Consider the following 12,636-nt stretch of genomic DNA (forward strand, 5'->3'; position numbering starts at 1 on the left):
TAAAAAGTTCCGGAACCTCCATTGTGGCCCACACGACAGTTAAAGCAATGTGGTGCATGGACTCGAAACCCACTTTAACCAGGGGGTCCAAGGACTGTCAATGACCGCCTTTGAGCAGCTGTGGGACTTGACAATAAAAGACCAGTTCCTACATCTTTGTCCGGCTGAGGTGTGACAGTTCGTGATGGATCGGGAGCCAAAAGACGCGGACAAAGCAGTGCAGAACGCCGACACCTATGAGGCCAAATGTAAACCGGAGGTGCGGAAGCCGGTCACCGCCAGCTGGAAAGGGGGTAAGCCATCAACCAACACCAGTACCCCTGCCAGCCAACTCACTGTAGGCATCACCCCCTTTGCCAACACCAGGCCTACAGTTGATGTCCGCAAGTGTTATTTCTGCAATCGGACTGGACAGCTCAGCGCCACATGTCCAGAGAAGCAGAAGAAGAACCCACCAGCCAAGGCCTCAGGGCCTAATACAGCAGTTCTTTTTGTGTGTGGGGTGGGTGGGAGGTCGTGAAAAAATTTGCAGAAAGTCACCATGGGAACCCATGTCGCTATAGGCCTTAAGGATACCGGGACCAAACGAACCCTCATTTGGCCAGAACTGGTGGCCCCTGAAGAGATTATTCTGGGGAAAACCCTGTCACCGGGATGGGGGGCGTCCACTGTCCCTTGCCAATGACACGGGTTTTTATAGATTGGGGTGCCGGGAGCGTGGTGAAGGAAGTGGAGTTGTACGAAAACTTCCCACACACGTTCTGTTGGGAACTGATTTGGGGAGTGTCATGAAAATATGAACCATTTTCCAGGGGTTCGAGTACACTGCCAGAACTTTCCACTGCAACTACTGGGACACACATGCTGCCCTTCCCCCCCATTAGGTTTGTACTGGCACATACAAGCAGCAGAGTCCAACCCCCTCCTCTCCCTGCCAGCACTGTGTAATTCAATCTCACTCTTTCCCCCTCCCTTGGGAATGTGTTTGTCATCAGCTCACTCAGTCATGTGCAAGAGCACATGGTTTTGGAAATCTTTGTTCCTGCAAACTTGAATATAATAGCACCAATTATTCATATAGGCAAGAAACCTATATTTTTGGAACCTACATCCTTTTTAAGCTATTCACTACAGCACTTTGCGACTTTCACGCTTACCAGAAACTGAGAAAAGGGTATATGCCTCACCGTAATACCTAGAGATACCATGTTTAGACTTAAATGAAAGCTAATTTTGTCTGAAAACCTATACTTCTGCCCTCTCGCTGTGAGCCTTGTAGCTAGAGTTATGGTACTTATGACTTTTCTAGCAATTTTCAAATAATAATAATAATCTTTATATAGCGCCAACATATTCCGCAGCACTTTACAGTTTAACACTTTCAAAACACAAGTCATAAGTAACAACGTAAACAATACAAACATAAAGTAAAATGACACGACCCTGCTAGTGAGATCTTACAATCTACAATGGGGTGGGGGAGGTACAAAGTACAGGTGTGTATTTACAACTAGATGGTGGCCCGGTCTAATGCATTGGGTATTCTAGTCTCTCTCTCTCCACGCCGCAGGTGTCCCGATGGAGGCGAGCGTCGTTCGAATGCGCTGATTGGTTGTGGCCGGCCGGGCAGACAGACAAAATTAGACGATTATATAGTAGATGATGTATATACAATGATGGTCCAGCTATCTTAAGGGAGTGAGGGATAGATGGAGCTGGTGAATGGGCTACACACGCACACTTACACATAAAATGACTTAGATTAGTGAACGTGATAGGCCGCTCTGAAGAAATGCGTTTTGAGGGAGTGCCTAAAACTGCAAATTGTGGCTAGTCCTAATTTCTTGGAGTAGAGCATTCCAGAGGATTGGCGTAGCACAGGAGAAGTCTTGGAGTTGGGAGTGGGAGGTACGGATTAGTGCAGAGGTTAGTCGAAAGTCGTTTGCACAGCTCAGCAGTCGGTTAGGCCAATAGACAGAAATGAGGGAGGAGATGTAGGGGGGTGCTGCACTGTGGAGAGCTTTGTGGGTGAGAACAAGTACTTTGAATTGGATCCTATAATGAATGGGCAGCCAATGTAAGGACTGGCTAAGAGCGGACGCGTCCGAATACCGATTAGCCAGATGGACGCCCTGGATGCTGCATTAAGGATAGACTGGAGAGGGGAAATTCGAGTAATGGGAGGGACAATTAATAGAGCGTTGCAGCAGTCCAGGCGGGAGTGGATCAGGGTGACAGTGAGGGTTTTTGTTGCTTCCATGGTGAGAAAAGGGCGGATTCTAGAGATGCTCTTTAGGTGTAAGCGATTGTATATGGGATGTGAAGGAGAGATTAGTGTCAAACATAACACCCAGACAGCGCACCTGCTGTCGGGGTGTTATTATGGTGCCACCCACAGAGACGGAAATGTCAGATTTATGGAGGTTAGTAGACGGCGGGAGCAGAAGTACAGTTTTTGAGAGGTTGAGTTTCAAATAAAGAGCAGACATGATGTTGGAGACTGCGGGCAGACAGTCACTGGCATTCTGTAGTACAGCTGGGGTAAGGTCGGGGGATGATGTGTATAGTTGTGTGTCATCAGCATAAAGATGATACTGAAAGCCAAATCTGCTGATGGTCTGTCCAATTGTGGCCATGTAGAGAGAGAAGAGAAGGGGGCCAAGGACTGAGCCCTGAGGTACCCCGACAGCGAGAGGAAGAGGAGATGACGTGGAGCCAGAGAACAAAATACTAAAGGAGCGGTCAGAGAGATAGGAAGAGAACCAGGAGAGAGAGGTGTGCTAGAGACTGGAGCCCAGAGAGTAGGAGACTGTGGTCAACAGTGCCGAAAGCAGCAGAAAAGTCGAGAAGAATGAGCAGAGAGTAGTCACCATTAGATTTTGCTGCCAGAAGGTTATTGGTAACTTTGATGAATGCAGTTTGTCGAATGTAGGGGGCAGAAGCCGGACTGTGAAGGGTCTAGGAGTGAGTGAGAGGAGAGGTAACTGGTAAGGCGGGAGTAGACTAGGTGCTCCAAAAGTTTAGAGATGAAGGGGAGATTGGAGACTGGTCTGTAGTTGTTGGTGCAGGATGGGTCAAGAGCGGGTTTCTTTAGTAATAGAGTAACGATAGTGTTTGAAGGAGGATGGGAAAATGCCCGAGGAGAGGGAGAGATTAAAGATTGTAGTTAGGTGAGTTGTGACGACAGGAGAGACTAAAGGAGATGTGAGGGAATGGGGTCGGTAGTGCATGTAGTCGGACGAGAAGAAGAGAGGACTTTGGAGACTTCTTTTTCTGTGATGGGATCAAATGTGGAAAGTGAGCCAGGGGAAATGCAGGGAGGGATGGGAGTCACAGCACTTGGTGGCTGGGAGCAGATTTCCTGATGGATATTATCTATTTTCTCTATAAAGTGGGAGGCCAGGTCATCAGCACAAATGTCTGTGATAGGGGATTGTGCTTTTGGCCTGAGGAGGGAGTGAAAGGTGTCAAAAAGTTTCTTGGGGTTGTTGGATAGTGAGGAAATCAGGTTGGTGAAGTAGGTGTGTTTTGTGAGGTGAAGGGCAGAGTTATAGGTTCTTAACATAAATTTGAAGTGGATGAAGTCTTCTGGTGTGCGAGTTTTCCTCCATAAGCGTTCAGCCCTCCTAGAGCATCGCATGGAGAAGTCTAGTTTGTGATGTGAGCCAGGGCTGTTTTGCCCTGTGTTTGGAGGTTCTGAGGGTGAGGGGCGCTACTTGGTCAAGGGTGCTTCTAAGAGTGTCGTCGTAGTGATGAACAGCCAGATCAGGACAGGATAAAGAGGAGATGAGGGACAGTGATGAGTGTAGGGAGTCTGGAAGTGTCTAAGGGTTAATGGCTTGCAGATTTCTGAATGTGTGGTAGATAGGAGTGTACTGGGTGGGAGGAATTGTGAGCATGAAGGAGAGAATGTTGTGGTCAGAGAGGGGAAGCGGTGAGTTATTTAGGTAGATTGAACAGAGCCGGACAAAGACCAGGTCAAGGATGTTACCGTCTATGTGTGTTTCAGAGGTTGAAAGCTGTGAGAGGCTTAGGGAAGTAGTTAGTGATAGAAGCTGGGATGCAGATGTGGAATTGGGGCTGTTAATGGGGATGTTGAAGTCTCCCAAGATAAGGGTGGGTAGTTCTGAGGACATGAAGTGTTGCAGCCAGACTGAGAAGTTATTTCCTAGCTCCGCCCACCCAGTGAGGTCACTGAACAGAAAATATAAGGCTATGAAGCCCAATTGGGAAGTTGTATTTTTACCTGGGGACCAGCTGAGGCGAGCCCTGCATTTTGACCTGCCCGTTCTGGGAAAGTCCCCTCCCCCACCTCCACATGGCATGCCATTGTCTGAGATATGTAAGTTCCTTCTTTTAATCCATGTTATTTTGTAACTGCCTGTACATATTGTAATTGTCTCGTTTGTAACATCTTTTTATATTTTTGTAAACACTGCCCACTTTTCTGGAGTAAAGCTATAACAATTTACTAGCTTTGTTTTCCTTGCTCTAAACGTACCCCTACGTCCTCTGAGCTAAATTCACGCTACTGTTGGGTTGGCTCCTGACCCGATATTGATTTTAATACCAGAACTAGGAGCTGGTGGCAGCAAAGCGTGTCCTGGGGTATTTGAAGAGACTTTGGTAGTGACAGATGGAGGTTGTTGTGTGTATTACCCGCCTGAGACTGGGGACATATATACCGCCCTCCCTGCAGAATGCCCAATAGCCAGTACACAACCAGGCAGCCCTTCTGGCAACTACTTATCCTAGGTCTAGTTCCCTGACTGACCTGAGGGTAAGGGGGCACCAGAGAGCTGCAAGTTCCAAAACAGGAACTGAAGGTGGGATCGTGAAATAGGATCCATGACATATTGGCAGAGCGGTGGGATAATAGAGCATTAGTGATTTGGTTTGAGCAATCATTCCTCTCACTAAAAACTGGCATGGTTCTTGTGAGGACCCTGTGCAAAAAGTTTTGGAGAACAAACTCAGTGTTTATTAGTGCTGAGACAATACTGTGTATATAGCAGTTGCCCTCTCCCCTTCTCTTTGTTTTTCTGTCCTATCTTTAATTTGGCAATCATGGCTGCAAAAGGAGAACCATGGTACTCTCAGCAGAAAAAGGACACTCTTGCTGGAATATGCACGTACAAATGTATCAATCCCCAGGGCAAAACCAAAGGCCAAATGGTTGTGGAACTGGTGCAACTTGAAGCGGATCAAGACCATGCCCAGAGCTCAGTGGAGGCAGAGGTCAGCCAAAGTATGGACGTTACCGAACCAGACGTCCAACAGGTGCAAGCTGTCCCTACTCGTAACCAGGGTAGCGTGGACCGCTATCTGCAAATGGCCCTACAACAATGCCCCGCAGACTATTTCGAGAGACGTCTGCAGCTGGTCCAGCAATACCAAGAGAGAGCCGAGGCCCAAGCCGAGTGGGAGTACCAGCTGGAGTTAGTCCGAATCCAGGGGCAGAGGTCTACCGAGCCCAGCAGTGATTCCACCAATGCTCAGTTCCTTAAACTCCGACCAGAGCATTTTCCTATGATGGAAAGGACGGGGCGTAGACATTTTTCTGCGGGGATTTGAAAAAGCTTGCAAACAGTATGCCTGAGAGCCAATAGGCCTGATATTTGACCCCAGGGCTCAAAGGAAAAGCTCTGGAGGCATTTGCTTCTCTCCATCCAGATCAAGATGGAGACTATGAGGCCATCAAGCAGGCTCTGGTAAAGCAGTACAAGCTAACTCCTGAGATTTACCGTGAAAAGGTCCGGAACCTCCAACTTGGCCCACACGACAGTTACAGCGATGTGGTGCATGGACTTAGAACCCATTTTGACCAGTTGGTCCAAGGACTGTCAGCGACCACCTTTGAGCACCTGAGGGACCTGATGATAAAAAAAACAGTTCCTACATCTTTGTCCAGCTGAGCTCTGACAGTTCATGATGGACTGGGAGACAAAAGACGTGGATAAAGTAGCGCAGATCGCCGACACCTATGAGGCCAACCATAAAACGGAAGTGCGGAAGCCAGTCACCGACAGCTGGAAAGGGGGTAAGCCATCAACCAACCCCAGTACCCCTGCCAGCCGACTCACCGGAGGCCCTGCCCCCTTTGCCAGCGCAAGGCCTACATCAGACCCTCGCAAGTGTTATTGCTGCAATCAGACTGGACATCTCAGCGCCACCTGTCCGGAGAAGCAGACCTCCCAGCCAAGGCCTCAGGGCCTAATGCTGCAGGTCTTTTTGTGGGTGGGGCGGATGGGAGGTTCTTTGAAAATTTGCAGCATGTCAACGTGGGGGGCCGTGTCACTACAGGGCCTCAAGGACACCAGGAATGAACGAACCCTCATCCGACCCGATCTGGCGGCCCCTGAAGAGATTATTCCAGGGAAAACACTGACTGTCACCGTGATTGGGGGCATCCACTGTCCCTTGCTGATGGCCCCGGTGATTATATAGATTGGGGTGCCGGGAGCGGGGTGAAGGAAGTGGGGTTGTCCGAAAACTTGCCCACCGTTTTATTGGGGATTGATCTGGGGAGAATGTTCACGTGTTATGTCCCTGACACCCCTCCCAGATCTGACATTGAGGGTAATACTAATGATGTGACTATGCATGCTTTACCTGGCAGTGATGTAAGGAGGTGCCAGGGCCTAGCCCTGTAGATATTACCATTGTTTGCTTTTATGATTGACATGTTTATATGTACTGACCTGTGCATTATATGTTAGTGTATATATGTTTACGGCCATTAGGTGTTATTTAGATAGACTTTGTAGAAACAGTGTAATTAGTGTAAATGAAAACAAGATGGGGGCACTGAGCACATTTATATTGGAGCCTTTGGGAGGACACTAGAGGGTTAACAGGGGGACATTAGAGGAGTGGTTAACCGGGAACTAAGGGGAGATAGATTTCCTGGTTTGAGTTAGTTCAGCTGGGGGAGCCTCTGGTACTAGTCCGAAGACAGAGGTCCCTAGCCATCCTCAATAGAGAAGAAGAGTGTGTGCCTACAGCAGCAGCCAGTGGGAGAGCCACTGGGGAGACATCAGCCTGAGACTGGAAGCTGATGTGATAGAGAAGCCAGTGGATGAGTCAATGTGGAAGAAGTCAGGGTGTATCTGGAAGCTGATGTGATAGTGAAGCCAGTGGATGTCACTGGAAGAAGCCAGCCTGTATCTGGAAGCTGATGTGTTGGTGAAGCCAGTGGATGAATCACTGTGAAAGAAGTCAGCCTGTATCTGGAAGCTGATGTGATAGTGAAGCCAGTGGATGAGTCACTGTGGAAGAAGCCAGCCTGTATCTGGAAGCTGATGTGTTGGTGAAGCCAGTGGATGAGTCACTGTGGAAGAAGTCAGCCTGTATCTGGAAGCTGATGAGATAGTGAAGCCATTGGAAGAGTCATTGTGGAAGAAGTCAGCCTGTATCTGGAAGCTGATGTGATAGTGAAGCCAGTGAATGAGTCACTGTGGAAGAAGCCAGCCTGTATCTGGAAGCTGATGAGAGAGTGAAGCCAGTGGAAGAGTCACTGTGGAAGAAGTCAGCCTGTATCTGGGAGCTGTTGAGACAGGGAGGCCAGTGAAAGAGTCCTGTGGAGATGACAGCCAGAGTGTGGGAGCTGATCAAGTAGTTGACTGGGCCACCAGCGAGTGCATGGACAGGACAACCAAAAGGGGGTGGATGACCTAGTAGACGGGTACCTTCGTGGGCTGAAGTCGGTCGCAGGAAGAGAGGTAGAAGTGCCGTTTTTACTGGGCTCCTTGTTCCGTTGTCATTTTGTGGTCCACTCCTGTGTAGCTGAAGAAGCAAAGTGCTGCTGTAGATGTTTTGCTGGTACCGTGTTGAGAGTCCTAAAGGCAGTTTGGATGTGCTGTGTTCTGAGGAAAATAAAGTTGAACTCTTTAATTTTATTCCGGCCTCTGTCTCCAGTCCTTTGAACACCAGGAGGAGTGAGCTGCATACCAGGAATGAAGCAGCCTCCGGCACAGTGAGTACTTGAGCGGCTGATGGGGCTACCCCCCGGCTAACATGTTTTTACAAGTGGCGTAGTCGGCAGGATCTCGCTGCCCTATATGGCGGTGAGACCACAGCGGAGATGAAGTACATGGGACTAGTTAAACTGAATGCAGTGACCTGTAATGCCCAGACTGAAGAAAGTGACAAAAGATACTAGAGTTGGATATGGCTAAAGTACCGAATCTGATGACTGCTGCAGAACTGAAAAGTGACCCTGTGGACCCCAAGATGGCGACCGCCAAGATGGAGAACTGTGGCGCCAAAATGGACTGTTCTTGTCAACAAGGTGCAGCGTCTGAATGGCGCCAAATGTGAGCTGTCAGCAATGTCGGGTCCTCACCTGGTATGTGCAGATGGACACTCATCCTTTTCCACTCAATGCAGAGAAATGGGTGGAGAGGCCGGTGAGAGCCCCGCCCTGGAACGGGAGTAGCCCTGCAGAATGTGCTGAGTGCGGCTGTCCGGCATCAGTAGGACTCAAGGCATCAGCAGCGATGTATCGGTGTGGCTGCAGGGGCATTGGACATACGTAGTGGCGGTGGCAATGGGAGGAAGAGGCTGTTAGAATCTTTCGTTTTGACCATCTGCCATCTTGTTGTGGTTTTCTGGCTGCTGGTCTTTTTCCCCTGGTGCTGGGTTTGTCTGAGGTCAGGTGATTGTATCACCCTTTATTACCCAGCACCTGCCTTCCAGTCCTTGCTAGACAACAGTGTTAATCCGCTAGAGTTCTGGCTAGGAGCTTTTATGACGTTCTATGTTTGATGTCGTGCAGTACTGGGATCTCTAGTTTGGCCTGCTTTGTTTTTTGGTTTTCCTTTCGTTTCTGCAGCTTCCTCTATTTTCCTACTAGATGGTTACCTGTTTTTGTTCCCAGTCCCTGGTTCGTTTCAGGGATACCCTTCCCCCTACCTTTAGGTCTTCGTTTGAGTTTAGCCTAGGAAACGTCAGTGGGTCTATTCACAAGGAATAGGTCGCTCACTCCATCGTAGGGCTTCAGCCTAGTCCTAGTGCAAGGTCAGCTTCTCCGCCTTCTGTCCTAGTCCTGAGAATTTTTTATTTCGCTTGGATTCCTTCAATATGAACAGCGTCCAAGAACTTGCTCAACGCTTGCAAGGGTGTTAGCTTTGGAAGTAGGCAGCCTGCAAAAGCACGTGAGTAATTACCCTGGAGTACGCTCTGGAGAACCAAGGGTAGGACTACTTGATTTTTTTTCTGGTAAATGGCATCAATGTTTTACGTTTAAAAATGCATGTTTACTATATTTTCGGCTTAGACCAGGATCCTCAGGGAGTGAATCACAGCTTGTGGGGATTATTATGTCTTTATTGCGAAGTGAACCCCAAATCTGGGCATTTTCTTTATGTCCTGATGATCCTTGTTTAGCGTCAGTAGAAACATTTTTTTACTGCCATGGGGTTGTTATATGATGATCCTGATTTGGTCACATCAGCTGAGGCAGAGCTCAGACGGCTTATACAGGATTGTGGTTATGCTGACAGGTATTGCACCCTGTTCAGATGATGGTCCGCAGAGGTCAGGTGGAATGACCCAGCGCTCAAGAGTCAGTTTTTAGCAGGTTTGAGTGAAAGGGTTAAAAATTTGCTCATTGCATATTCTGCACCTGCTACTTTGGAAACTGCTATGTAGTTAGCTATCCATATGGATAGAAGATTGAGAGACAGGCAGAATGAAAGGAAGGCTCTTATAATGCTGGACCCAGTTTCTCAGGATAGCCCCGTCGACAGTGGGGAACCGATGCATCTTGAGGCGATGTCCTCTCATTCCCAGGAGAGGGAGAGAAGGTTCTCTGAGGGGCTATGTTTGTATTGTGGTAAGGCTAACCATTTTATTAAGCAATGCGAGGTTCGCATAAGGAAAGAAAAAAGAAAAGGTCAGTAGGAGCAACACTCCCGTTCGTATTGCGTTTTTATGCTCCGCAGGAGTTTTTTTTTCTGGTAATACCACCTGTTGTGGTCAGTCCATTGATTTTCAGGTAATGGTGGATTGTGGTTCGGCACTTAATTTGACAACAATTTCTAGACAAATATAAGTTTGATTCTGAACCAGTATCATCTTTTCCTGTTGTGGCGATTGATAACCTTCCCCTGGAGCATGGGTGCGTTTCTCGAAAAGTCACCGGATCCCACTTATTGTGAATATGGAACATCAGGAGTGTATAGACTTCTTTGTATTTGCTAATTTGTCTGTTCCAGTCATCCTGAGTTTACCCTGGTTAAAAATGCACAATCCTTTGATGGACTGGTCGTCTAGTACGATAAGGTCCTGGGGTCAAGGATGTTATGGTAAATATTGTAATTATCACATTGCTGCTGTTGTGAAGAGGGAGCTACCTGAAACCATTCAGGATTTCTGGAAGGTATTTTCGGAAGTTGAGTCGCAAGCTCTACCACCCCATAGAGATTACGATTGCGCTATTGAGTTCATCCCAGCTGCTACACTTCCTAAAAGTTGTTTATTTAATCTGACGATTCCCGAGAGGGAGACCTTAAAGGAATACCTACAGACTAGTTTAGCTGCAGGTCATATAAGACCCTCTAAGTCCCCTGTGGCTGTAGGATTTTTTTTGTCAAAAAAAAAGGATGGGGGCCTTAGGCCGTGTCCTGGATTTCCGGGAAATTAATAAAATCACTGTGCGCAATCCGTACCCATTGCCGCTTATTCCGGATTTGTTTAACCAACTAACCGGAGCTAAGTGGTTCTCTAAGATTCACCTTCGTGGGGCATATAATTTGCTGCAGGTGAAGGAGGGCAATGAATGTAAGACAGCCTTTAATATCCCGGAAGGTCATTTTGTGTGTCTGGTGATGCCTTTTGGCCTTACAAATGCGCCAGCATTTTTTAAAAATTTCATTAATGACATTCTGAGGCCATTGATCGGTAGGAGTGTTATTGTTTATTTGGATGATATTTTGATCTATTCACCTGATCTAGAGTCACATTGGCAAAGAGTGTTAGGGGCTTGCGTAACTCACCTAATATTATAAAATCGAGGCTAGGTGCGTTCGCAGCCCGGGGTCCACCATGCAGAGATGGTAAACTGCTGCTTAGTAATGACGGACACTAACTGAACACCAGCGGGATAACCGCTGACCTGATGTGCACAGGAGCGAACTCTGTTACTGCACAGAGCCGCAGAAGCCAACACCGCAGCCTGTTAACTTCACAAGGCTCGGCAGGGGGAGCGCTAGTAAAGGAACACAGGACTCTGCCCCAAGGACACAGGGTTAAAGTCCCTCTAGTCCCATTAGCGTTCGACACCACAACTGCGATGCCAGGACTGAATAAAGAAAGGTAGCACCGCTACTGGTGCATGCAGCACCGCACTGGCGGACGCCACTAAACAGCTTAAGCTTAACTGGAAAGCGCTCTATCAGCGCACGGTGCTGCACTGACGGACGCTACAGTATGCGGTACAATGTGCCTCGTGCTGGATGGCACACTCAGGCGTTACTTTGTGAGAGGAGCTTGGGACACTGCAGTGCTAGGCAGTGCCACTACTCGGTGCTGACTCTAAACACTAAGGCTAAGTTCACACGTAGCGGAACTCTCGCGGAAATTACTGCTAGAGTTCTGGAATTCCATTCCGCGGGAAAATCGCATTTTAAATTCCCATGATTTTCCAGCGGAAAAACTAGCATTTCGCAAGCGTAATTAGCTTGCAAAATGCTAGCGTTTTCCAAGCAAACTGTAGCATCGCTTGGAGAACTGACTGACAGGTTGGTCACACTTGTCAAACATAGTGTTTGACGAGTGTCACCAACTTTTTACTACTGAGGCCGCCTATGCAGCATCAGTAGTAAAAGATAAAATGTTAAAAAATAAAAAAAATTTAAAAAAAATGGTGTTATTCTTACCTTCCGACATCCCACGCAGCCTTCCCTCCTCTCTCCACGCTCTCGTTCCCAGTAATCCTTTGCGAAAATGCCCGCGATGATGTACGTTCTCGCGAGATCGCGACGTCTCGCGGTTATTCGCGATGACCGCGAGACTTCGCGATCCCGCGAGAACGGACGTCATCGCGGGCATTTTCAAAAGGATTACTGGGAACGAGAGCGTGGAGAGAGGCGGGAAGGCTGCGCGGGACGTCGGAAGGTAAGAATAACACCATTTTTTATTTTAAATTCTATTTTTTACTGGGATATGGTACCCAAAGCCCGGAGGACAGCCTCCTCTCCTCCGGACCGTGGGTACCATCCACAATTGTTCTGCTTACTTTTCGCATGGTTTGCACAGCCACATGCAGGAAGTAAGCGGAACAATGCATTCCTATGGGTGCGGGATCGCCGCGATTCCGCAAAATTAATGAGCATGCTGCGGTTTTTACCGCAAAGCGATTCCACCGCAGTAAAAACTGCAGCATTAGCACAGCATTGCGGAATCCCATATAAATGCATGGGATGCTTATTTTTCGCTGCAAAATCACGTGGTTAAAACCGCCGTGGAAACGCGAAAAAAACGCCACGTGAACTCAGCCTAACCCTGAACACAAACACAACCAAGGGTAGGGGTTTCTTAATGAGTCAGTCACCAGTCTCCATCATCGCACACACAACTAACCATTAGAGTCTATACTAGCGCATGGCCGTGCGATCCTTTTATAGGCGCAGCCTT

This window comes from Dendrobates tinctorius, unplaced genomic scaffold (assembly GCF_039654945.1).
Source record: "Dendrobates tinctorius isolate UK_male_01 unplaced genomic scaffold, ASM3965494v1 ptg000189l, whole genome shotgun sequence".
Lineage (NCBI taxonomy): Eukaryota > Metazoa > Chordata > Amphibia > Anura > Dendrobatidae > Dendrobates > Dendrobates tinctorius.